This window comes from Balearica regulorum, chromosome 5, assembly GCF_011004875.1.
Source record: "Balearica regulorum gibbericeps isolate bBalReg1 chromosome 5, bBalReg1.pri, whole genome shotgun sequence".
In the NCBI taxonomy this organism is placed as follows: Eukaryota; Metazoa; Chordata; class Aves; order Gruiformes; family Gruidae; genus Balearica; species Balearica regulorum.
Genome location: NC_046188.1, coordinates 67,509,424 through 67,535,552, shown reverse-complemented (window position 1 = coordinate 67,535,552; position 26,129 = coordinate 67,509,424). Strand labels below are relative to the sequence as shown.

Below are 26,129 nucleotides of genomic sequence, written 5' to 3'. Positions count from 1 at the left end.
TGTAAAAAGGACTTACTAGGCAAGATTTCCAAACACTTCAGAAATGTTTAAGCTATCTAATATAAGAACACACTGTAGGATCAGTGTCACAAAAGAAGAATCTCTTGAAAATGGATTCTCATTAATCTGGGTTTTTTTCTAAAAAATGGAAGACAGCCGGTATTAAAAAAGAGCACTTGTAACATGGAGATCAATGGAGTCCTGAAGTCTGACCATTAGTGAGGGAAAATGATTAAAACCATTTCTTTGCCATTGCCGTTCTACTGCAAATTTTTCTGAGGAGCACCGAGGAGGTATTTTTAAGTGTTTCAATGTATAACATATCTTAGGGAACATATTTATAAAAGAGAATGTATTTATATTCCCTAAAAAAGAGGCTTAAAATCCAAGTTAGATCTAATTCTTAAGGTGCACCTTCTAAAAATTTGGTGAAGGAACAGCCTAACAAAATCATGGCATTTTCTTCCAAATAATGGATGATGCCAAAGCAAGTTCAGTATCCAGCCTGAATAACAGAAATACCCTCTGAAGGAAGAAGCGTTCCTAGTACCGTAGTTCAAATCCAGGTCTGAACGGCGGATGCAGGGGAGTTAATTTTTCAGCGACTGCTGGCCCTTTGACTCCTAACAGTTCACATTTGAACTGTTCACAGTTCAATGAAATGGGTTCACATTTGAACACTCACACAAAACTGATTTCCCTATTATATTGATGGGAACTTTGTAACGCAATGAATCATCTTCAGCTGGCTGATTTATTTCACAGGGCAACTTGAGGCAGCAAACTTGGAGCAAGGTAGCCCAATCTAAGCAGAAATATCCTTCCCTGTCCCATTTATTAGTGTCAGCATCAGCATAAGCTTTTCTCCTTAATGGACCGATCTTTCATTCAGGCCATAGAGGATCCTGAGAAAGTTTTCCTCGTTTCTTTATATTTTGCCAAACTTCTAAGTGAGCTCCTAAAAACTTATTGAAAGAGCATTACTCAGTCTGACACATTCCATTTATTTCAATATGGTGACAAAGAGGGAAGATCTAGTTAAAAATATTGCAATAGCCTTATGGGATACTTATGGGTTTTTTAAATGTAATACATCACAATAGAATACTTTGTTTTTGTAGAAGGGCATTCTGTATTCGCCAAAAAAGCTGCTGACTTAATCATTAGTTATGATGAGAAGAGATTTAGTGCTCTCTTTCTTTACACTGTCACTGAGAACAATGTCTATGAAAAAGCCTATGCTTCCCATTATAAATCACTATAAGCTCCATGAAAATTTCTCCTCTACCCTGGGGTTTAAGTGAGCAGATACTCGGTGAGGCAGGCTCCCAATAGTAGCACTTTATGCCTAGCTCTACAAGTTTATGAAATGCTATGGTTCACTCTGAGTCCAGGCGCTACCACTGCATGCAGTTTCCATTGTTCAGCAATTTATGAGTGGCTAGTCTTTGATAAAAAATGAAATACCTATCGGTTTCCCCCTCTTCCTTTGCAGACTGTATATACTTTTAAAATGCTTTAAAATTGTAACATAATATCACTTTTAGCATTAAAACTATATATCGCTGTTTATCATTAGACTGCCTTTTAGAAACACAGGGTACTCTCTACTCCTTCATCCTCTACTGTTCACGAGAAACCATTTCAGATCCTGTTTAGGGTAAACAAGGATTCAGAAATAAAGCCACTCAAAAAAGAAAAGGTTTCTAGATGCTTCCCTTCACTGAATAAAGAACATTCAAACACATCATCTTAAGACAAATTCAATCTTAAATGATTTGGGGAGGAGTTCTGAGATGTATAAGCACCTCTCAAAATAATTTGTATAAGAAATACAGATTTAGAGACCTAGAATTAAGCATCCAGGTTTGAAAGTCTTTAACCTTCTTCCCCACCTTCCCTCCTCCTCCATATCATAGTCACATACACTGGCTGGATTTTATTGTATAATTTTGTAAAGAAAAAAAAAAGACCGAGCATTCCACTCATCTGCCAGCATTTTTTTTTTGTTTGTTGGCCCAAGCTGACAGCTTTTTTTGTGTTTCCTAGTTTATCAGAAGTCTATTAAAATGTTTTGAAGAAACATTTTTTCCTAGATTTTAGTGCCCTCTAATATTTAAATTCATTCTTCTGAGTTTGTTTGGTTTTTATTGCTTTTTCCATTTCTTGACAATAATATTCTCATTCCAAGAGGCGGAGAAGTTGCTTGTTTCATCACAAACTGTCTCAATTTCCTCTTTTACTGGGTTTAAGTCTGTGAGCCCTGTACAAAATTCATATCACTGGGTTCAATTTTGAAAGGGAGGACTTTGATTCAAAGTTCTCAGCCACCCACACTGGACCTGAAAGGCCACTAGAAATAGCCCTTGTCTGCTTTGTTTCTCAGGAACCAGAATAGACACATTCCCTCTGGTCTGCCCTGAGATATGGATTTGGCTCAATAAGCAAATGTCAGCTGCAGAAGCAGCTGGCTGCAGAGCAGTTTTCATGAAAACTGGGAGCCTATGTCCTCTGAAAAGATACAACATTATTTCATTAATTTATTGTTATAATTTTTAATTTGTTCTGAATGAGCTTTCTGATGGCTAAAAATGACAGTCTAAGGTCAGATTCTCACTGGTCTTTGATTTCACTTTGATTATTGACATTATTACTGTGAATAAAATTAATTATAAATTTGTACCGAAACATCATATCTATGTAAGCTAGATAGCTGCTAGACCTTTGTACTAAAAAGTAACAGATAAAAGCACATACGTTATTGGTCCTTGGCTATAATCACAGCTCCCAAAGCCACGTGCTGGCATCAGGAGTTTGATTTTCACATAAAAGCGAGACATGCCTTTGCTCGCTCTCACAGGTAAATAATGCCTGAAGATGTCACCTACCTTAATGGTTTTATGAACGTCTGAGTTTTCAACCTGGGTCAGTCCTCTTAATAGGCTGAAATCCTGCCGGGGAAGAGAGGCAGTGTGGTGGTTCCCGAAGTCAGCGTTCCCAGGAGGGGTCCCCGCAGGAGTCACCAGCATGGCCTCCCTCCCACTGCTGTGGGGCTGATCTCTCCCAGACAGACCTCACCCTGCCCAACGATATAGAGCAGCTGATTGAAACACAATGTTTTCCAAAGAGAGGTCAACACAGAAGATATAGCTTTTGTGTGGATAACTTCAGCATTTACATATAAAGCAGAGGTGAGGCCCAAGTGCAACTCCATCACCAGTTGCCAAAGCCTCAGACTATCTCAAGCCATTTAGACTCTAAAGAGCCTGGACCAAAACCAAAACTCTTTACACTTCTTGAAACTACCAAATCCTCCACTAATCAAAATAATTAGCATCCACAATCTCCATCCTCACCAATCCTGCAGTGCCCACACACAACTTACTCAGCCATGAATCTACTTCCCGGGCCTTTGTAGATCTGTGTTCCCGATTCCCCCTTCCCTTGCTATGTCAAATTTTTGCTTTCTGATATTCCATTGAGATTAAAAAACCTGTGGTGAAATCAAAGCTAAAATTACAAGTAATAAAACACATGAAAATGTAACAATTGTTGCAGTCATCCCCTCGACTGATCTATCTGGTGTCACTGGCTTCCTGTGGGTATCTGGTGGTTTCTGCCATCCAGTCTTACGCTAATCCAGTCCTCTCCAAAAACACCTTGTGCGTTGGCTTTGAGTCCCTCAGCTTCTTAAGACAATACGAGGCCAGTCTATTCCCCCTTCGACTCAGTCGCTATCCAGGGGTCTACCCAAACTGACCACCCTGGCTTTGCGCTAATCCTTCCTGGGGGAGGCAGAGTCAGAAGAACAGATGGCTCTCTCAAAGGATCCTTGTCCTTTCTGCAGGTTTCCTTACTCTAAACTAGAGATGAAAAAGCGAAGCAAATGTGACCCTTGCAATTGAGATCCTTTACTTGTACAAGCAGTCTTATTAAAGTTGAACGGGAACATACATCACAATAATTAAAGTGGGCATGAGTTGGCTTTGAATTGCAGGAACTCTGGGTGACCACATTTCACTTTCCCTGTCATTGACTAAGATAGAATTTCCTCCTTCTCATCAAATGGCAACTCTTATATTTATGGATTACATCTATGCCTTGGAAGGAGGTAGAGTTACTGATAAAGTTTTCCTGAAAAAAAAACATGCTGCATTTTGTTACAGCTTCACAGATGACTGCAGTTGATCACATCTGTTTTCCAGCAGACATCAGTGTATCCAATTAGAAAGATCACAGAATATTTTAGAGGTCTTGAGATCATTTGGTCAGCCAAAAGATTTGGGCTTTGAAAAAGAACAAGAAGACAAATATGGTATGTGCTATTTTTCATGACAGCCATGGTAAAATATTCTCTTAAAACTAGTTACACAAATGTAATCCTTAGCATTAAATATATATACATGTAAAAAATAAGAGTTTGGGTTTTTTTACTATTATCTTAAAAATTGTAGTGACTGAATGAGTTACAGTTCTGGCTATATCCACTGAAATACTAGGCAAGGTTGGGCTGTTCGTGGTCACAAAATATTTCAAAGACAAAACATAATTAAACTCTGCTTTTCCTTGAAAGAATGCATGAAATCTTTAGTAAACAACATCCATTACTTAAAAGGATGGACATGTTATCGAAATGTAACTCTTAGTTTTGATAAGTCTTTTTAATTTTCACCTTCATCTCTGATACAGCAAATGCATCACATCATAGAAGAATCTTCAAAATAAAATTTGTTTTTTGATCTTTGCATTTCCAAAATAAAAATCCATTTTAATGCTTTCATTCTAGAATGTTAATGACAGCAAGGAAAACAGAATTCCTAGAAAAATACAGAGGACACGATATCGAATAAGTTATCAGTTCCTAGTTTCCAAGTCTGAAAATGTCTTTGAAGTATCTCTTGCATTAATTTCTTGGTTTTCCACTAACGCTTATGTTTATGATGTCCTCCTGGTACTCTGTAATTACCTTCACAGGATCTGATAGTTGAAACTATGGGGCCTCCAAGCCATACATATAGACTGGTTGGTTGAGTAGATTTAGTTGTTATTGGTTTTTTGTGGTTTGGGGAAAAAAGCAAAAAAAAAGCAAGAGAAAACAATTGAGAATTAAGGACAAAAAAAGCTGAACAGAAAGCCAGAAGAAACAACAGAAAAAAAATATCTTGAGAAAAGCAAAGTGAATGACCTGTTGAGCGAAGTGCTACCTGTGAGAAAGCCTTTGAACTACAAGCCAAAATATTCTCCCTTGTTGCTTGATGCCTTCAAGAAAATAAAACTTTGCATATCTAAGTAAACAAACAGGACTACAGGAAAAATTGCATTTGCCTCTTCATTGAAAAAATGGCAAAACCTGTAATTCTATGGCTAATCAAATTTAAAAGTGAGAGTTAGTCAATCTTGCATGTCTTTCAGATGAACCTTGAACACTGAGAACTTCTTTCTTCTCAGTGCCACATTAGCAACAGTAGAGACATTCAACATTACAGACTCCACGCAAATGTTTCTGAAAAGCTAGCATCCTCTCCTGAGCTTTAAAACTTTCTGGACTTTAAGACTTCCCTCATGGCTAAGATTCATCCTCCAGTAAGCATTTCAGCTTAGAGTGAGACCCCTTCAACTGATCACTTGACTAGCCATTATCTGAGAAAACAGTTCCTGTTGCAAAATGCTGGCATTCTAGGACAGGTGATAACTGGAGAGGATCACAGATACCTTTAAATGACTTAAGCACTGCGATGGAGCATCCCTCTTGCAGGAGTTGAACCCCCACTTCGGTTCTGCCAACCCAATGCCCTAACAAACAAACGAGTTACATTAGCTGTGAGTTGTGCTGCAGCTTTCCTTCTAAAGGGCTTCACCTTCCACTAGTGGTGTTGGGACAGAGCTGTTAAGCCCCTCAGGACGAAAGGAGTTCTGCAAGACCTTGTTATATGTTAAACATAAATAGGTATATTGTAGCCTTGCCTGCAGTCTATTTTACTTGTGCAAGTATGTTTTTTGTTAAACACATAAAACACAGAGTGGGTTTTAATGGTTGATCAGATCCTGTTAAAGCAAATTGCATGCTTAAATACAAAGGATGAAAGGATCTCTATTATTCTACAAATTTCTAGCAGCACTGCACCTTAAAAGGAATTTTATAGCAAATTTGTAGCTTTGCAACCAGCTCATGAACCAGGGGCATAAAAAGGACATGTGTTCCAAGAGCAAATGCATTCCATATTTCAGAACTAATAAGTTCTTGCTTGAACCCCGATCCCATCATTGCAGAGAAAGGATTTTGCATCCATGGGAAGAAGGACTTTGCCGTCTTCAGCAGAATATCATTTCATTAAGGTTGCTAACCTGGTCTATGTTACAGCCAATAAAATAATATCTGAAAGCCCCAATGCCCTCCTTGACTTACACTTTAATTGCAATCCACACAAACATTCAAGAATAAAGATCTACGTAAATGGATCAGGCTCATCAGAGGTGAAAAGATTAAAATACCCTAAGAGCAAAGGCTAGCAATAAGGTTTACAAAGGAAGTACCATATAGCTGCAGGCGATGGTGCCTTTCAGTACACATTCTGTTTATGCAAGGGAATCTTGCCATAAGACTGTGAATGAGCCACAGAACATCCTCTGCAAATTCGGTAAGGCAGTAAGTGTTGTAGAGCGGTGTCATGGGTCGTCTGCGCCATCTGAGCACATAGTAAACCTCTAAGTCTTTAACTCTTCTCTGTTCTCATTTATGTAAATCCTTACATAAACTCATCTCTGAGGTATTTGAGCTCTTTCAGTCGTGTACCAAGCAGTGATGCACTGAGACCTGCTACAGCTCTTCCTCTGCAGCACATGAAATGTGAAAGGATGGGCCTTGACAGTCAAGCAGAGTGTGGCGAACCCTGTGAGCGCTCCCCAGAGAATTTCATGTCTGAGTCATGCCCTCAAAAATGTTGTCATAGATCTGCTATAAAGTATAGATCTGCTTTATCTATCTAGGAAAATCCTGTTGTGCCAGAAGAGTAAAGCTATTGAGGGGTTTTTTTGTGACAGGGCATTGGCCTGGCTTTGCTAAGTGCTGAGGGAATGGCATGAAGGTTCATTTTTCTTCATCTACAGGCAGCAACCCATAAAGCTTTACGTTCATATGTAGCTGGTACATTTCAACTGGCATAGAAAAATCAAATTGTGGAAGAAAAATATTCCAAAATACATCACAATCCCAAATGACTTGAATGAAATAAACCAGAACTTTGACCACAAACTTCATATGAAGTAAAAATGAATCCTGCACGATTAGCCAAAAATTATAGAAAACATTCTAGTTCATTCTTTCCCACTTTTCCACTGCATCCAAATTTCAGTTAGTGTAAAAAGAAGGCAATTTCTATTTGCAAGCTATAGAGATTTCCTGGGCTCAAAACCAGAGTGTGTCTTTAAGCACTTTATCCAATTCATGCCTCCAAAATCCCATCACAAGTGGCAACCTACATTATTCCTTTATTTTCAGCATAGCGGATGTGTAAATAAAGTCTGGCTTGATTTTCTTACTCACGTGTCCAAATGCTTCTGTTGTAGAAAACTCCAGGTTTTCAGTGGCGTAAAATCTTATTGTGAGAAGAGAATTGTCTCACATTTGGAAGCTAGGGGGCTTGCTGCTTTTTCTATTCCTTCCTGCCATCTGCAAGATCTCATATGGGGTAAAAATGGGAAATTACTTGAGCAAATCTCCAGCTTTCCTCAGTTTTCTTTAAATAACGTCCTCAGCTTTCTGCCTCATGATTTACATAATAAGGAGACTGTGTTGTGTTATTACATCAGTTTCATTTCTTCAGGGAAAAAGGCTCCAGATGTATTTGACTAAGTCATTAGTGCAAACATCCCATTTTTGTAACATCCCTAGATCAACTGTAAAGACACACTGTTGATTTTGGCTACAGGCTTAGGAGTGGACAGACACTGCCACTTGATCTAAGCAGCTGCCTCTTCATTACTCTCTCCAACTTCATTGTCATGGAGAGAAGTACAAACCCCTAATGGATCCATAACATGAGCGCCAATTCATAAAACCTGGCAGATGACTCATCTGATAAAAATCACCATTGTAAAGCTATTCAAGGAGTAGGGGAAAAAAAAAAAAAAAGATTTAGCTTTCCTTAGAGAGATTACTTTCTTTTGTTAGGGTGTTTTTCTTCAGTCGTATGGGAATGAAATTATAAACAGAGTGCTGGATTCTGACACCTCAACTCCGGTGGGACAGTACTCTCAGTAGGTCTATTGGAAGCTCTGGCAATGCTTGTAGAGTAAGGTACTACTCAAGGTGGGGAAGGTTACAAAAGCCCTTCCTGTCCAAGTCAAAAGCATCAGTGAAGTGTAAAAATGAATATATGGATGCCTAGTTTTAGAAGTCAAAATGTTCTTAATTTTACTACAGTGTTTGCTGTTTGATCCAACTCATAGCAAAAACTTGACTACACTAAATTATCACCTACTACTACACCCAGCAGAAGGAAGCTTTTTTCATTGCAGATAAAGCATCATTGTTCATTTGCTTCTGTACCCTCGTACTGATCATTAGAAATGGAAGAAGTTAATTAAAATATGTAGTTTTAAATTGTTAGCAAATTGTTTCAAATGGCACAATAATGCATGTGGCAAAAATGTGTAAATGAGTTCTCTGAAATACTTGAACTGCCACAAAGCTGTTGCAAAGTAGAAGAATATACACGGTTAAGTAGATGAACAGCTTCTAAAAGGAAATAACCTAAATGTCTCACTTATGAATAGATGGCTTAAGAATGGGTGAGTAATTCTTGCAGATGCTGACGTGTTTGTTGTTACATTTGTGCCACAGCCTCTATCTATGACTGGAGTTATAAATTGGATACAGACTGTCATGTTCCCATACAATAAATGCTCTATTTTTCATTTAGAAACTCAGCAAAGACACCTAGTATGATACAGAGATATGCAATTATTACAATGTACAAGTATGGTAATGGGCAAGCAAAAGATATATTATTTTAATATTTGACACGTGCTCTCCTGCAGAATTAGACCTTGTTAAACAGTAAAAAATTGCACTTACTGCTGTCTACTGGATTGTCATAACTGTTCAGATCCCTGTTGCTGTGCAGGAGATGTGGTATTTGCACTTAATTGCATCATTTGAAAGCCTTAGAAGAGGGTATTCTAATGATTAAATCAATGTAAACCAGGTTTCAGAGCCAAAATAATCAAAAGTCTGACCAAGGCAAATGTTCTCAATAAACTGAGCTTGCCAAACACAAGTGCTAATTAACACCTGATTCTAATTTGGTGATTGTGAAAGTGTGGCAATGGAGCCCTATGATTTTGCAAGTGGAAATAACATTGCTTCTCTTCATTGGTAGATCTCATGAATTGCCCTCGTGGCCAAAATTCCTCCTTTTGATCTGCTCTGGGGACAATCCATCAATGTGGTGGCAGCTATACTCAGGTTGTACAATACTTCTCTGTCTAAGGATATTTACTGTTCCTTGGTGTTTTCCCAGCTGTAATGATTCTGAATGAAATTTTCTCTTCCTTGATGTTGGTGTTAATTGAAAATTTTCAAAATATTAAAGTTTAAGATATCACACTGACTACAAATGGCAAACCCAAGTGGTCACGTTCGCCGTTTGTATTTCCTGTTATGATTGTTTCAGATTTTAGAGGGACAAAGAAGACTACTGTCTCTCTCAGACAGTTTTTATACATGCGCCTGAAAGCTCAGGACCTCCTATGTACCATATCGAGTCTTTCATTCAGCAAGGTGCTTATAACAAAAGCAGACATATTTGCACGTGATTAATTCTTGCAGTCATTGGGTGTTTGATCAGTCACCTGAATAATTACGGTTTTTGCCTTGTGTTGCAAAGGAGAAGTTCTTTACCCTCTTCATAGTGGGTGAGGGCACACAACAGACCCAGCCAAAAAATGACACTAGATGGTATCTTTGTTGACAGACCCAATAGCCAACGAAATGACCAAGACTGACTTTGCAAACAGAAAAGGACTGGAAGGACTACTCTCTTTGCTGAGGTAAGCAATGAGTGTTTCCAGCACACGCAGTGAGTCTCTCCTGTGGACAACTTCAGACCTTGGGACCGTTAATCTAGTGTCATCTCTCAAAATAATCTTTTTTTTTTTTTTTTTAAAGTGCGCATTCATTGATACTCTCACATTTCTTTGCACAAAGGATTGATTCAGCGGCACCTTTCCACCTCGAAACAAAAGTGGCACAGTACAAAGTAAAGTTGCTGCTACCTTAGACCTAAAAGCTGTAACACGTCTCACTTATGACATGCCTAAAATAACATGCACTTGATCGTCACGTGCAACATACAGAAGTAATTACCAAGGCTTATGATATATGAAAGCATCTTCAAAAACAAAGCTACATAAATTTAACTTCTGGCTGGCTGTTGGAGAATTTGGTTATAAAATCAACACCTTGTGTATGTGATCTACACAACAGTTACATTATACCATCTACTGATTTTTTTTTAACAGTTTACTTAGTCTCTCACTTAAAAAAAAAAAAAAGCCAAATTTCTAAGTGCAGGGTCTGCGGAAATATTTGCAAAGACTCGTAAGTATTTTATTACCTCTTGCAGTGTAAATGTAGTTGACTGTGTGTTTAAAGCAACTGCAGTTTGTTCTTAATAAGAGTGAATTTGCACTATAAATGGCATCCCCTCTTTAGAAACAATACTTCCTTTATCTACTTGTCTTCAAAAGCGCCTAACAGGGAAACCTAACTTATCTGTTTCATCTTAAAACTGGAGCTGCCTGTCAAGCTTTGACAATCTTCAGATTCTTTTGGAAATAGGAAGCAACCCATTGTGTTCAAATTTGCTCTTAGTGACAGCTGATCCCACAGGAGCATCTAGTTAGAAAATAATTGATAGCACTTGAAACAGAAAAGATTGCAAATCAGGTATGACAAGTTTGCGTTCGATGGCAGTCCTAAAACTAATTGTCCAGTTAAGAAATCAGCTTCAAAAGAGGAAAAAAACTTAAGGGGAAGGAAATGAGAAGTTTGTTTATTGCACATACACTTTCATTCTGACAATATTTTTCTTTTAAAAGGCAGGTCTGGAATAAGCAGTACATTAAAGGGATGGGCCCAAAGCAAAACCTCTAAACCGAATACTCCGAACTTTATGACTCAAGCCCATCTGTAGTTTGTTATAAACAAGTCATAAGGCATAAATGAAAAAATCTGGATGCGGAAGGACAGAGGCTCGATCCTGCTACTATTGAAGTTAACAGAAAATCTCTTGCTGACTACAGAGGACTTTGGATCAGGCATTAAAATTCCAAAGTAATACTGGCAAAGCTTCAATCATGCGAGTGTGTGTGTGCGCGCGCTTGTGCATATATACACACACACACACACAAAAACCCCAATAGTAGGAATTTTTAACCCTGATTCTTATATCAGACTATACCACCGGATGTCAAAAATGAAGATAACATGGGAGGAAGTTTATTTTGATGAGGAAATCCCTAAATGCTGTTGAAAATATGCTTGGAATGGTTAATTAGTATGTAGGAGCTTTGGAGGAAATGATATCTTGCAGCTTGACCATCATCTTTTTGCCAGGTTTCCCTTCGATTTATCTCTTATCTGCAGGAAACTGTCTCACAGCTTCTGAATCTGCTGTTGGCTAAAAAGAGAAAAAGGACAATGACTCATTGTTGGGCAACAGGACAAGTTCTGTTTGGATTCTAAATTTCCACATTAATGCTAGTTAATGTCATATCTAATGTACTTCAGCCTGTCCAGGAGATATCCAGGGTGGGCTCTGGAACTAACCAAAAGTGAAAGTTCCTTCACCAAAATAACAAACAGTAAATTAAAAGAAGATATAATACCCGAGAGATGAAAACACTGAGTAATGCAAAAAGTATCTGCTGTATTTTCTATGACTAAGGCATCAAAAAGGCCTTATTAATAAGTGAAAGTATCGTAAACGGGTAAGGAACTGGCGACGGGATGCTGCAACCGAACCCACCGAAGTTATTGCTGGCCGGAGAACATTAAGCACGTCGATTGCTGTGGCATGTCGGAGGGACTGTTTTCACACACAATCAAGCGCTGCAGGATTCCTTACTCTGCAGCTTGTGTTGAGGGCTGGCAAGGAAGATCTGGTTAGCTACACGCGGTGGGAGAGGTCGCTGTATCTAGCAACCGCAAACAGGAGCAGGGTCTGGGGACACACGCGGGCGTAACTTTTGAGCGTCCCGGCCGCTGCGCTGGAAGTTAGGCACGTATGTAAACGCCGAGCTTAAGGAAGTGCTGGGGGAGGGATGAGATGCATCAGACGATCGCTGTGCCAACACTAATGAGTACATCAATGGAAGGATTAAGAAAGGATGGGGACATGTTGCTCCCATTCCCTCTCCTACGACGATTGCTCCAGTGCTCAGAGGTGTGGCTTGATTTGGGTAAGAACTGAAAATTCAGCGGCTTCTCCAAATATTACATAAAAGGAAAGAATGACACAAAAACACGATCTAACCGTGTAAATATTTTTTCCAGTCTCACAGACCAAATCCCAAGCATGTCATGCGTCTTACATTTTTTTATTCCCCAGCTCTCTTTCCCCAATGCTGAGCTAACATCTGAAATAAGAGTACACAATCAGTATGTTAATAATCAAGGAGTCTGCTCGCTGCATTATACAGACATCAGAGGAATTTCTTCCACTGTCTGATGAATATTATAAACAGGCCCGTTTGTATTAACAGAGCCTTATGTAGCAAATCCAAAAGTGACAAACCAAACAGTTTTAAGCGGTTACATTCCATCTCCAAATGTCCCGAGTATCAAACATTACTAGAAACCTGCATCCTGGCTGCATGTGAGGGAAACAAAGAGGCCCACAGTCGGTTGGACTAGACGCTTGGTGTTGAAGCAGATGACTATGACAAGGGTTTTTAACTGCCAAAGTGACACTGCAAACGCAATCTGGTATTGCAGCTGGAGAGCCAGAAATATTGTATCAGTTACCGAGAGGGAAGGCATTTGTTCTTGAGAGCGACACTTCAGGAAGGGTTTACATCTGAGTCATCATCTTTGACAGCGTGTGTGTCCATCGGCAAGCTGAACAGCAGAGCTTCTGCAAAACATTTCAGGGAGGTTTTAGGATCTGCAGATCACTGTGGACCTGATTCGCCACCCTGTGAAGCCGAAGGAAAGGTCCCTTTCTGTGGGCTGAGGTCTGATCCCTAGGTGGTAATTCTCGTACTTAGAAACGGTATTAAAAATTCCAAGCACGTGGCCAAACTGACTGAATTATCACCCGAAACCTAACATTTTAGGCAAACTGAATGACTAGGCACAGCTCCCTCCCCATCCTGCTTACAGTTCATAGTACACAAAAGCAGCAAGGGGCGGGGGGAATAGCAGGTAAGGAAAGACGAGAATCGTATGATCGCTCCTAAGACTAATGGGTTTTTATTGTGTACGTTGCGATGGTTTCTGTGAGCTGCTCCTGCATCAGCTGGCTGCGAGACTGCCAGTTTTAACTTTTTTTTTTTTTTTTTTTCTGAGCTCTTTTCCCTTTCCACCACCTCAGTCCCTTGGGAGACTGGGAGTCCTCCTGGAGCACAGGCACGCAGGCTGAAGTGAGAGGGGGACAGCCTCCTGGCTCCACCTGTACGCGTGCAGGTCGTGAGGCTGCAATCCTGAAGCACGGTGGGCTCTCAGGTCAGACTGGTGCATTTTAGAAGAGAGACGGCTACATGCTGGCAGCTTGCTTAATTTCGTGTTGGATAACTGGATGGAAATGCAGGTTCAGACTATTTTGAGCCGACCGTGAAGGACCGTCTTCTCTGTGACCGCCATCTGCCACGAGGCTTGTGCACCTTGGGAGTAGGGAGGGCTGAACCAGAAATGCTGGGAGACGAGTTTTATTCACCAAAGGTCGCTGATGCTTATTTGCTGTTTATTTCAACCAAGTCACTTGGGTTTCCAAAGTGGGCCTGGAAACTGCGAAGGAACAGTGTTTCTCATGAGATTTCCTGTTGGTGCTGCATCCAGTAGCACCGGAAATATCACAAGAATAGCTTTTCTTGTGGTATTTTATTACTTCTGCTTCTGCTCCTGGCCGGAACTGGGAAGTACAGGGGTGCATGGAAATGAAATATAGTGGTCAGAGGAGAGTCTGCCAAACATTTGGAAACGACAACAGCAAGAAAGGTCATTGACTTAAGTCTCAGGAACTGCTTCCGATCTGCTCTTATTTTATTCAGACACATTTACGTGATGCTGCTTTTAGAAGTCATTCACTCAAGGCAGGCATCGGTATGCATTCAAACAGCGAGCGTCTGTGGTTTAGCTGGGAGTACTGCTGGTAAGTTCCTATAGAGAAGTGACTTCTGTTTCCTAAAATGTTTAACTGACATAATCCATCATCAGAATAGGCCCAAGCAAAAATCCCCACCCTGCTACATCTCACAGTTGCACTGCCTTTATTTAATATTACAGCAGCATGATTAGCCATATCAGACAATATACAAATCTGCACGTACACTTTCCTTGGTCAAAACCCATCCACACACCACAAAGAGCATCTATTTCTCTGAATTTATTTCCTGCTCAGAGTTGTTTGACAAATGCTTTGTGCAGACAAATTCTGTCTAGCAATTGTTGGTAAATACACATTGCAAATACTTCTTCAGCTGTCTCAGATGGGTTTTGGTGGCAGTAATGATCAAGCAGCGTAAGCAGCTGCTAGCAATTCTCCCCCAGCCATGTCTGCCCTGGAGGCACGGTAATGCAGCTCAGGGGCTTGATCCAGATGGAAGGGGACTGGCTCAGGCAGCAGCGGACACCTAGGAGCAGTTAGGAGGAAGGGGACAGCCAAGGACAGCTCAAGCCAGCAAAAGCTGTTCAGCAATTCACACCCTTGGCATTGCAATCAAAACTACCTAAACCACATGGGACTGTTTCCATTTCCTGTTTGGTTGATGTAATCTTTAGAAGTTACTCCTGTTTCTTTCTGAAGTGAATTCTCCTTCACTGCAAAACTAATTTTGTTCCATTATTAAATGAGTATTGGCTGCTAATCAACACTTTGCCTTCCTGAACAAGCTCAGTTTGCAAACAAACCAAATTAAAAGCAGAATGAACACAGATGAAGAGAAATTCAACTTAAAAGCCAGGACAAGATTCCCTGAGTTTGTTTCCCTTGTTATCTGACTGTCATCCTCAGAGCACTTTGCTCAGTTTAGATTAGAAATGTGATATTTTCCTACAGATTTGCCAATGTCATAAGGAATAATCATGGGTACTTTCAATTCCTTTTGTTGCAAGAGACAGAGGACGCTTGCCTCACTTGTGCGTAATTGCATTGAAGTTGAGGGGACTATTTCATAATGATAAAGACAAGATAGATTTGGCCCAAGAAGGCTGCTTTTCTTCTTCTGGTGTTTTGGAGAGCTAAAGGCACATACTGATAGAAGAAAAAAAACTGTAACAGTTGGTTCCATATACTCTGTAATAAAATGGGACCAAATTCTGCATTGACAACCTGTACAAGCATGAGAGCAAAAATTTCTTTTCCAGTTACAAAATCAGTTTCGTTCCTCACTCCCTCACAACTACACAGATATTCTGAACCATGGTTCACAGTTCAAAGTAATTATTGTTGTAACATACCTTGGTTATCATCAAGGACTTTGTTGTTGCGCTCTTCAGATGGTGTGGCTCCACTCCCACATGTCTGCTCTTGTGCTCTCACCGGAGTCGCCCAGCACGGGTTTCGCTCCCTGCTTCGTGCCACGAAAGGAGACAGTTTGAAGCCACCTTCAGTGGTTTCCCTTCCCACCTCCCCAGGCCGTGTGGTATTGCACAGGCAGTCAGGTCACCAGTCTACTCCTCTCTTGCTTCTTCCTACCTGCAAGTTGATCCTGGCACGGCGTCCCACAGTTTTGCTGTTGAGCTCAGCCGGGGAGACACATCAAATCTAATCACCTCCTGCTACAGGGAAAGGGGGGAAATGAGAGGCAAATTCAGGTAGATCCTGGCATCGCAGAAAGGTGAGCAAAAGGAACTGCCAGAAGCCAGGCAGGAGTAGAACTTGTGACAAAAGCTTTACGTTCTCTGTTTTCTTACAAAAAAGAAAAAGGAAAAAAAAATACAAAGAAAGAGCATCCTTCATCACTCAGAGAGGTCAAATCCCTTTTGTTTCACATTCTGTACTGTTTGGAGTTGACACTATTGGGTGATATTTGGGTCATATCCAGTGGCTACCCATGCATTTATTGCATACCTATACTTATCACTGTATTGAAAGCTGGGACTATAATTCTGTGGTAAAAGAGAATTGCATGGTATGCTCTGTTGTTGTAGAGTTGCATAATATATACATAATTTGTATGAGCATACAATAAAACTTAGGGATCCTTTAGAAGTAAACTGAAAGAGATTCTTAAACATCAGCAAATGAAATCTGGTGAAGGTCTAAAGGATTATTATAGACTGACACAAACAAGTCTTCTCTTTTCGGTGTACTTTCACATACATTTTAACTTGATATTGACCTAAAAATGTTATAAAGATGCACATCTAAATCTTCAACATCAGTAGCAACCTTCATCTGGGGCACAGGAATGACTCCCCATCATTATCCCAGAACATCTTGATGGCCTTGCCTTTACTCTTTGTGCTTCTTTCTTGTTCAAGTAAAACTCTAAGGGTCTGCAAGGAGAATTTTGAAGTCAGTGGCAGTTTTGACTGAAAAAAGACAAAAATCCCCTTTACCTGGCATTTTCCACAACAGAGTGAAAGTCTGAAAATTCATAACTGGGTTACATGCATGCAGTGCACTTTTATTTCACAACACTACATAAAATGACAATACTGGCTAAGGAATGGGTGGACCAGATGAATATAGCCATCCCTTTCCACGATATTCCTGAAAAAGCCTGAAACAGCGACTGTTTTTCACGTTGCTTCACAACCCTGAAGTGTTAATAGTACACTCACAACAGCAAGTTTTCAATGTGCCTTAGTAACTATTGTGGCCGGAGAGTAAAAAGTTTGAACAGCTGCAGATTCCATGTCCAATCTCTAGCTACGTTTTTGACAGACCTCTTAGGCTTGCATAATAAATACAGAAAAGCTTAAGCAAAGACACTGAATATCATTATCAACATTATTACGCGAGCAGATTGCAAACCACTCAGCATCCTAAAAAGTGTCATTCGACTAAGACATTTTCCTGCCATTTTTTTCTTGTTCTTGTTCTTTAGAGAGCACCAGCAATCCTGAGGGTACGTACAGGCCTGAAAACCGTGGTTGTAGTCAGATCTCGAATTGTGCAAAAGTGACATGGAACAGCTCTAAATTCATCCGCTACCGGCACTTAAATAAAGCTTTTGCTTTATTGAGAGTCTTTTGCTGACTTGGCTCCATTTAGAAATCAAAGGGTGATTTCTTCCAAGTGGCAGTCCTAGAAATGTTAGTATAATTGAATTAAAAATTAAAAATAGGTGCAAGCTGCAAAGCTCAGATTTGTCAACAGATTGAAAACTTCAGTGAAATCAAAGATGTTGACCGAAAGGTTCGGATGCAGCCAGAAATGGGGGCGAGGGGGGGACTGGTTTGCCCAATTCACGAAAAGAGGTAAATCATAATGTGTGAGTCTGGATTCACTTATGTATTTCCCTGGCATTTGGGAATGTTTGGGTCTGAGGTTCTGTGTTGAAATTTCAGCTACCTATTATTATAATTTTAGTATCTTTGTTTTAATTCTTTCCTAACACTTCAGTGGAACACAGGCTTTCCAATAACTCAGTGCTCTCTACTTGACTTTTCAAAGTAGCAACCGTAAATTAGAAGATAAAGAACTAGAAACGGTGTGAGGGTCAGCCCATGATAAACATTTTGCAGTCAGTCCGAGCTGGTTGAGGTCCTCGCCCTCTGAGCTGTGGTCGTCACAGCTAAAGCACAGCACAGAATTTGGATTTGATTCCTGATAGCCTCGTAAAAGTCTTTCGTATCAATTACATTTTATATGAGTGAAAGATGAAAAATAACACCCTTATTTCCCAGGAGAGTTTCAAAGATAAATTAATCAATGTTTACAAATCATTTGGATTTTAGATTGGATGGAAGGGGGGAGAAAATGGAAGAAACGCTCAGATGGGCCAGGAAAAACAGCCAATTCTCATCATTCCCAGTTCAGCGAACTACATAAGCACGTGCGTAACTTTGAGAATGGGCTTAAATCTACCCCAGTAAACAAAAGCAGTAGCCCACAGAGTTAATGATGTGCTTTGGTGCTTTTCTAAATAGGGAAAATTAACAGGTACAACTGAAAAATGCAGAGTATACGTACAGACTTAGCACGGCAAACAGTCTGCAGCTTCAGTGCTCCATCAGTCTCCAAGCCTGGCAGAGCCTTGTCTTTACTGCGTTGAGTCACTTTTCAAATACTGGCTATACACAGAGGACGGTCACAGGCAGCAACATTCAGGTACCTGAAAGCAGAAGAATTTGTCTCATTATGTTTGAAAGGCAACTTTTAAAAGTCCTCAGGGGCAGATCAAGAGAGTGGTGGAAAAAGCCGTATCATTAGGGAGCCCGAGTCATAACCCTGGATACAGGACTGGGGGGCAGGGGGATTTGGACTCTAGCTGAACTTTGCAACTCCTGCTTAGCCATATGAAATGAAATTGAACTGGAACATGTCCTCAATCAGTAGTTATTTTATCAGCACATCAAATGGGCACAGGCTCGATGCTGTCCCAGCTCCGTTCTGCAAGAGCTCTTGCAGTTTTTTAAGGAGCATTCTTTTAATATACTTAAAAGAAAGCAACCCATAGCCTGCACCATTATCGGTACCGTGCATCTCAGGATCTAACACCTTTTGGAGTTGGTTATCAGCTGCAGTGAAAGCAACATTTTATAAGCTTCTATTCTTGTGCCATATTTGTAAAAGCTGAAATGCTATCACCAGAACAAATGCTTCTTTCATTGGCTTTCTGGAAATGTAAAGTTCATTCAAAGCCTAGAAAATTAAATTGCGTTCATCTGGGAGACGGCATGTAGACAAAATCTGCTTCAAAAGTCAGAAGGCCCCTGAGTCAGAGGAAACTTCAATTAATTTGTCAGAGAACTGAAAACAGATGATTTCAATCAGCACCAAAAAATGACTTCATGGCAGGCGCGCGCTGGAAAAGGCAAGAGTTTGATTTCCAGCACACAAACAAGCGGCTCCGCAGGATTACTCTGCTCCGTAGCAGTGGTTCCGCGGCATCATACGGAGAGAGTCTCTCCGGTGCCGGCCGCCACGGTGATGGGCGCAGGGAGGCCTCGGCCTCAGCCTCAGCCTCAGCCTCAGCCTCAGCCTCAGCCTCAGCCTCAGCCTCAGCCTCAGCCCAACCGCCGGCGGTCCCCGCGCGCTCCCTTGCTGCCTCTCATGAATGGCCGGGCTGCCGCCGCGCCGCCCCATTGGCTGCGCCGCCCGCGGGACCCGCCAATCAGCGGCGCGGGCGCTCCGGGGGCGGTGCCGCCGTGCCGGCGCGGTGCGGTGAGGTGAGGTGAGGTGAGGTGCGGGGGCTGTCCCGTCCCGTCCCGTCCCGTCCCCTTCCCCGTCCCCGTCCCGTCCTTCCCTGCAGCTCGTCCCTCGCGGCTTTCCGCACCCCAGGCGGTGCGAGTGCGGCTCTGCGATGCGGGGAGGAGGGCTGCCCTGGCTGCTGCTCGGCTGCTGGAGGGGGGACGGCGGGGACGGGGCGGCACATGCCGGGGGAAAGTGCGGTTGTCGGGAAATAAAAGACCATGGCTGTCGCCGAACCCTTGTTTTATGCACCCCGCAGCCACGAATACCTCCCCCGGGAGCCCTGCCCGCAGGTCGCTGCTGAGCGGGAGCTGCAGCGATCCCCCCTCCCTCCCTCCATCTTGTTCGCGGTACGGAAATACACGTGTCGTGATTGAAAACGCCGGGTCAGACCCTCCCAGTTTATTTGTGTCTGTCCTTCAGGTAAAAAATAAACCAAATCCTTGCCCGCGGTCTTCAGAGACCTTACGGATGTTTTGCTATTAGGCGGGATGTAGTTTCTGTTATTCTAGACAAATTCAAACTCAACTAATCTCATTTTCTTGCCTAAACTCCCCTGCATTTGCAGCTGGGTATCCTGATTTCTCATTTGCCTTACGTTGTCGTGTGATTTATAGCGTGTCGATATTTAGCAAGCTCATCCATTTCTGAGAGCGCTGCGTCGCGACTGTGGAGAAAGAAATACTTAAAACTCACCCTTGCTTTTTTATTGCGGAGCTGTATTTGAAAAACAAAAGGAGATCTTATATAAATAATAACCACGTTTTACTGTGGTGGTTGTTTTCCTATTTTATCTGAATCCTTAATTTCAAAATTATTTAAAAACCCTAATTAATTGTGTTTATTATTGCCACTTGGTCATGCAAAAAAAGTGGCAGAATAGAAGTCAGCAAGGAATACATATTTTTAATGGTAAGATATTTAATATGGGTTTATAACCCCACACAAGAGCCACATTAAAACAAGAAGAAAACAGACATTTAAGTTTCTCAGATTTTTTTCTCAAACTGCATTAGCTCCCCAGCACTTCCCCACCAGTTATTAATGTTTCTCCAGTGTCGACGCTGAGAAGTCAGAGTGGTGGTACGCTACGCCGGGGAGAGAGGGGCTTCCTCAGTAATACACCCTCCTTCCGCAGACAGGGCGAGATTTGTCCCGGTGTTACCGTACAAACCACACAGACACACTGGTGGCAAAAAAAACCCCCAAACCCACACGTGGGTAAAGCCAAAAAGCCAGTGGCTCCATCACTGCAGGATTTGGATTGTAAGGACTTGGAATACGAAGTCCTTTTTTGATGTTTGTCCTGAGATGACCACTCTTATGAATAGAAATAAGGGACAACCACATGAAAAAGAGGGAATAGCACTTTAAGGGATTCCAGGAAAACACCTGTTGCCTTATCATGTGTTTTTCTCACAAATATACTTTGTTACTTCCCTCAAACAGATAATTAAATGAAGATGAACTTAATTATTTAAAGTGATAGTTACTATAATTTGAAATAACTGAAATACATTTTTGTTTTCTAAATCAATTCATAAAGCTTTCCCCAGGTTCTACTGAAATTCTCAGATTTTGAAACAGCCTGAACAGAATCAATATTTAGCAGGTTTCTGCAACATATCCAAGTCTGTTTATAGAAGAAAAGGATTTCTCTGCTTTACTTATTACTTGAATGGGCATAACATTCCCCACAAGTTTTACTCACAAAAAAGGACTTAACGTAAAACATTAGAACATTTCCTAGTACAGGGCTGCTGAAGTGTATACTCACATACACCTACACCTCCTCCCTGAGGATACAGTAGTTCTCATACAAATAATCCATACCCAACTTTTTATTAGGTTCAGCTTTTCAATATTGATTACCATTTCCTGAAATGCAAACCTTTTTTTTTTTCTACCCTAGAAAAAGTGGGTGATTCAGATTAAATAATTTGATGCAGTTATACTGAGTAAAACTAACCACACAGTGGTACGCAAAACAATTTTCAATTGTTTATAATAAACTCTTAGAAATCATTTACTATTTCCAGAATTAAAGGTATAATTAACAAGAGAGCAATTTGCCATTTCAACTTAGTCCTTAAGTGTTTTCTCAACCGCAAGAGGAGCTAATATACCACTTTGTCTTTCAAAGGTGTGTGTCACTTTAGCTCTGGCAGTATCTCAGAGAAGAATCTGATGTCATAATAGGTGCTCTATCTGATGAATAATATTAGGGCACACTTTTGTTACGCCGCAAAGTATTTTCTGTATTTTTCCATTTTTTTCACAAGAAAAAAACCAAAAAGCATTGTTTTTAGACTCTATGCTAGCATTATATCTTCACATATTGTCTTTGTGGGCTCTCTTACATGTGACAATCCGCTACAAGCAATGGAGAAACTTTCTCTGCACGGAGTATAGCAAGCTGTATGACAAGCATTGTTGGCTTTTCTGGTCCCTGTTCGTTATCTGGTGCTCACTGGACCTTGCCGATATCACACTGATAACCAAACGCAGTTGCGCAAGGGGTAGCCCAGACAAAACCCACCCAGGTCAATGAAGCACCGGTGGCTTCTTGCTGGTGGCAAGTGGTTGAAGACCAGGTATCCAGTTGAGAGACTGAAAATAGGATATGAAAATACGTCAGCTCTCAGGTAAGGTGGGAAAACCTTTTCCACAGAGAGGACCGAAGCTGTATAATGTGCACATCTGCAGTTCTTACATGTAATAGTCAGATACCCAGTCAAAAATAAACCTGCAATGAGTCCTTAGCCCGATAAGCTGCTTGGGGCAATGGCTATTGCTCAGGCAGAGGCAGCCCACTGCCAGCAGCACTTTCCCCAGCATTTTGCTCTGCAGGACCAAACCCAACTCCCCCGGTTTCTCATACCGGCTCTCTGCTTCAGCTCGGTCCACCTGTGGTCCAGTGTCTCCACTAAAATTTGATTTGCCTTTGATACTGAGGAATCTTGAACCAGCTTACAAATGGATGACATCAGTTCCAGCCCTTGTACACAAAACCGACCTGTCCCCCAGCATCTGGACTGGTGCTCTAATCACTAAGTCTCTGAAAAAACAGAGTTTCTCATACACAGCAATTTTTATCCTCATCTATTTAACTTCAATTTAGCACTAACTAAGCGTCGACAGAAGACAGATAAAATAGATGTTATAAACTGCCAGAAAAACTCTATCCAACTCCTACTGAAGCGAACAGAAAAGTGATTGATGACTTCAGAGGATAATGAACAAGCCGTAAGTATGGAAGCTGGCCAAGTGAGCTACGCATACTTCATCCTAACATAAAATAAAAAGTACGTTCACAATGGACAAGCTGCTCCATACCTAGCCGCTGTCCTCCTTCTCCACAAGCTACCATCTTGGAGTCAACGCCTGCCCAGTGAGTGGCCGGACCATTGCTCTAATTCTTTTTGGTTGCTGAAACGTGCAGGCGCTCCACAGGCTCAGGAGGCACTGGGATTTCCAGGATTCCCCAAAGGGAATGAAAGATCTGCTGCTCCTTCTGCTGTGACTGGCTCCCATTTATTCCTTCAGGAAGGTCTGGCAGCTCTGTGGCATCTGCTCCCTCTTTGGGCACCCAGTGTTTACTGTCTCCATCTGATCAGGATGTGCTTATGCAATCACACAGGACACAATCTGATGTAAAATTAATTTCTCTGGTTTCTCATTACCTGAAAAGACCTAACCTAGTACAAGTACTTACAAAGGGGTGAACACAAACAATATTATGAAATAATCTCTCAAGAAGTAGAGAAAAATGCAACAAAAGCAGAAAAAAAGAAAGCGCCTTTAAAAAGTATATAAAAGAGGGCACTGTCACTCTTTTCTCAAAGGGAGCGACAATGTTCTCACTGGTTTCAGTGGAAGCAGGATGATCTCTGCTCTTGAAAAGTTTTGTTTGCTGCCAGAGTATGTCAGCATGTTCATGAATAAGGAAGCACCCTGTTGCACATGGTTTTGCTGTAAAAGCAAGACTTGATTTATACTCGATAATAATTTCCAAGTTCACACTCTAATGGCAGAATTTAAACTATACAACTGTCTGAATCCGAGCAGATAATCCCACTATTCAAGTCTTAGTTATTTCTATAAAATTATATTTGTACTATTTATGGAATGTGCAGATACAGGGGAAATGTATTTATAGCTGTTTTGACTAGTCCTACTGTACGCTTAGAGAAGAAACCGTGGAATTTGGGGTTTGGCATTTTTGACACCAGGCAAATTAGAGGGGCCCTAATTATCTCGACTGCCATTTGCTACTCTGTGGTTATCAGGTCAGTCAGGCATCTTTGGTTGGAAGTGGCAGACGATGCTCAGCGTCATGTCCTCTTCAGCTAATTATCTGTAAAGTGCTGTGGCCAGCTTCTCTCCCTTGACTGCAGGAAATAGTGACTCCAGTCACACGTTGGAAAAGCTGTCTGACATCTTTCATTTAGAAGAAACTTTGTATTGAATTTACTACTTCTGTTTAAGTCAAATCTTTCCCCTACACTTGGCGTGAGAAAAGATTTGTAGCTTTTGTCATGAAGAAATAAGATAGCTAAATTCTTTCACTCTGCCTATAAATTAAACTTCTGCTTTTCCATCACCTTGGAAATTAGCTTCTCTAAGTATTTTGGTATTAAGTAATTATATCAGCCATACATTCTCCAGTTTCTTTTTATTTTATTCAGTAAGACATAGAGTATTTAGTATTTGTTAAAGTTCCAAGAACACAGCGTAGCCCGTGGGTTTGATGAAGATGGTTTACAAGTGTGGAGTCCTGGATCCTCCAGTGGGCACGAGGAAGCTATTTCCTTCTTTAACCACCCTTTCTCTGTGAAAAAGATGCAGTCGGCTCCCGCTACGCAGGGTTTTGAGACCTGAACGACGTACCCGGGCTGTGGCTTGACATTACAGTAAATCTGGGGTTAGAGGTGCTACTACCAGATCAAAAATGCTACAGATCATTCTCATGGTCTCGGTTGTTCAAGAATCTGTCGAGAGGTTAATTTTTCACTGGCAGGATTCCCACTAGATCAGGTACTGTCCATCCGTACCATTTAACTTAGTCCTCCATCAAGTATTGCCTGGCATAATGTTAGCATAAACTGCATAGCGTGGTGTCTAGCAAAGTTAATAGAAATGTAATTCAGTGCTCAGGCCTGATACAAATCAAATTTATACAGCTGGGTGATTTGATAGCTCACGCATCCACTATTTATGATAATGTGATCATGCCTTACAATTATAATTAGTACATTTTATCTGTAATTACACATCCTGCACTAATAATTTATTACACTAGTTTCTTTCCCTGGCCACTGAATATTCTTGAGAATATTGGATCTTCCTCAAATTTACTCACTGGACAAAATTATGGAACAAAATATTTAACCATTACATTTTATCTGTGGACCAAATAATAGAATTCTCTACTTGTTGGAAGAGATGTGAATTGGCAGGTAAGTCACAGGGTACTTTTAATGTTCTGCAGTCTGGCCGTTTGAATGGAGAACTTTAAAATGCATTTTCTGCTGCCGCTTATGTCCATGTGCTGAAATCATATACAGGTACGTCAAAAAAGGGCTATGAGCACGGTCCGTGAAAAAAACTGACCCAATAGTCGTGGGGTTTATTTCGCTTTAAGAATTAGCGTCATTCAGCAAAGCACGTTGGCGCATGGGAACGTCTCAAACATTCCTGACTGCGGAGATGCTGTACCGCAATCTTCAGATAGCCTTTCCCTTCACCACCCCACCCCGGTGATGAGTGGAGTCAGAGGAGGCTGCTGGACCACTCCGGGTGCCCGCTCCTGCTGAAAGGGCGCGGGTTGTCCCCCCACCCCAGCAGCTGCATGGACAGATCTGCATGCCCCCGTCGCTGACGTTAGTGCTCATCTGATTCCTCTGGGAGCTGATTCAGCTCATTCAGACAATCCAGGAAAAAAAGAAAAAGAAGTTTAGGGTTTTGCTGGCATAGGGAGCTGAATCAGGTTGCTAAGGGGTCCCATAGCATCAGCCCCAGCGTAAGGCAGCGTTCTGCTCGGGAAGGGGAGGGTATGGATTTGCCTCATTTGCTGACACCAAACTGTTCAATTGCTTCAGCCATGTTACATGACTCAGTCCAAAGATCAGGCACTGACACAAAAAAAAGGACCATTTTTAAAATAAATGTATAGTTACGCTCATTTTCTCAGCATATCCTTCCCAACATTTGTAACACTACTGCAGTATTGTGGAGCCTATGTCCTTTATTGGAGGGAAGACAGAATATTTTCTCCAGTAATTCAGAATGCTTCAGTTCTGAGCAGGAAGAAAAAATATCATCATAAACCAACACTGTACTCAGTAATTAACCACTCTTGTTTTATCATCGTTATTTATTTGTGTATACTGGTAGCACTTAAGAGAATCCAATCAAGAATCAGACCTCCATTGTGCAACACATTAAACGAACGCATAATAAACAGCCAGTCCCCTCCATCAGTGACTTTATACACTTGGGGTTTTAGAAAACCTTCAAATTGGAATATTTTTGATGAATCTAGAC

General features: G+C 41.1%; 1 long non-coding RNA gene across 7 annotated transcripts in view; it reads right to left on the bottom strand.

Moving 5' to 3' along the window:
- LOC142602131 (uncharacterized) overlaps positions 1-26,129 on the bottom strand; it is a 194,375-nt gene that overhangs the window by 22,245 nt on the left and 146,001 nt on the right. For 3 of the 7 annotated variants that reach the window (XR_012835852.1, XR_012835841.1, XR_012835843.1), the window contains exons 3-5: positions 18,363-18,504; positions 15,680-16,000; positions 2,889-3,079 (exon numbers count right to left, since the gene is read on the bottom strand). This is a non-coding gene — a long non-coding RNA (uncharacterized LOC142602131). Of the gene's footprint in view, positions 1-2,888; positions 3,080-13,027; positions 13,137-15,679; positions 16,001-18,362; positions 18,505-26,129 lie in introns of all 7 variants that reach the window. The other 4 variants (XR_012835844.1, XR_012835846.1, XR_012835845.1 and 1 more) reach the window with 4 other exon arrangements.